At 37.4% G+C, this 1,719-nt stretch overlaps 1 pseudogene; it reads left to right on the top strand.

Moving 5' to 3' along the window:
- Positions 1 to 908: 908 nt before the first annotated feature.
- Positions 909 to 1,303, top strand: LOC109690005 (large ribosomal subunit protein uL24 pseudogene; annotated as a pseudogene).
- Positions 1,304 to 1,719: the final 416 nt, after the last annotated feature.

Below are 1,719 nucleotides of genomic sequence, written 5' to 3'. Positions count from 1 at the left end.
AGTAAGTGGGTGAGCCAAGAGTGGCACCTAAGCAGTCCACCTCCATAGCCAGTGCTGTCAATAGAGTTGAGGATTCTGCCCCTCCAAAGGGGGGACTCAGAGAGGGCAAGCACTTACTCTATTTGCACTCTTTCCTTAGTAGAGAGTTAATAACTCTCAGGAAGGAGTTAAACAGTCTTGAAAATAAATACAAGAGCACATCATATTGGTATAATTGTTAAATTAGCATATGGTAATATTACAGGAGAATTTTATCAAAATGAATAGTATGTTCCTTGAGTTTTTATATATATAGTTCAAATCAGTTATATTCTTTGATGATGTTCTCACATATGATGTCAAATAAGAACTGAATCAGGAAAGGGAAGATGTTAAAATGGCAGGAGAGTTGGTTAGTCCACCCCCCCACCATACCACCTTATTGTTTTTCGGAGAAGATATATATATGTAATATATACGTGTGTATATATGTTATATACATATATATATATATAATATACATATATGCAAATGTACTTCTACTTTCCTTTTACCAGCAAAGGTCACACAGAGACAAACAAAACTGTTCTCAGAACCAAATGAATACAATGAAAGACCTATGTGTCTATGTAATATGTATGTGCTCATGGATTATTTTTAAAAAAAAGTGAAAGTTGTCAAAAGTCAAAATGGAGTTGCTTGTGTCAACCCTAACTCAAAAAGATAAATAAGTCAGAAGATTATAAAGGAAGGTTCTTACACAATTGCCTGATAATATCTACTGCCTAAAAGCTGCCAGAACCACCAGTTTGCACAGAGGCCACCACAACCTTATAGAAAAATACTTGTACAGGTAAAATTAACAGAACCAGAAGCAATGCTCAGCCCTCTCCCCTTTTGTAGCCATTGTTGAAGCAGCAGCAGCCAAAATGAAGTCCAATTCCTTTGTGCCTTCTGACTGAAGCAAGCACCACAAGCAGCATGTCAATGTACAGCCCCTCATTTGCGGGAAGATTGTATCTTCCCCTCTTTCCAAAGAGCTGAGACGGAAACACAATGTTTGATCTACGCCCATCAAAAGCATAATGAAGTTCAGGCTGTGCAAGGGCACTATAGAGATCAACAGATTGGCAAAGTTATCCAGGTTTACCAGAAGAAATATGTCATCTACATTGAATGGGTACAGCGGGAAAAGGCCAGTGGCACAACTGTCCAGCTAAAACTAGACAAAGACCACAAAAAGATCCCAGAATGGAAAGTCAAATCTTGTCAAGTTGCAAAGAGCAAATACAAGTAAGAAACAATTGAGAAGATGCAAGAATAGAGTAGTCTTATATACAATTTTCACTAACAACTGCCTCAAGGAAAAAAATACTTCTACAACAACATCTGCCTAGCAACTGCTTGGTCTCCCACTCCAGTTATTAATCATTGTGGCCAAAGATGATTATTTCAAAATATTTAGTGTAATCTTCCTCACTTTTGTCTTTTAAAATTTCCTCAACTTCTTTGAATATGCCTGTAGTTTGCTATGCATTCCTATTGCAATGCTCTCTATTCCCAAGTAAATATCACTTTTCTCTGGAGATTTCTGATGTTTTTTAAATTGAGTACACACACCCCACCCCAAAATACAGATGCACACACCAACAAACACTCTGCAAACTTAAAACCATTAGTAAGGCAAAAGACTGGGTAGTGAATGTAGTCTTTGGGCCAACCACTAGTACTCATTCATGA

The sequence above is a fragment of the Castor canadensis genome, chromosome 14, assembly GCF_047511655.1.
Source record: "Castor canadensis chromosome 14, mCasCan1.hap1v2, whole genome shotgun sequence".
In the NCBI taxonomy this organism is placed as follows: domain Eukaryota; kingdom Metazoa; phylum Chordata; class Mammalia; order Rodentia; family Castoridae; genus Castor; species Castor canadensis.
This window is presented reverse-complemented; position numbering and strand designations above follow the sequence as displayed.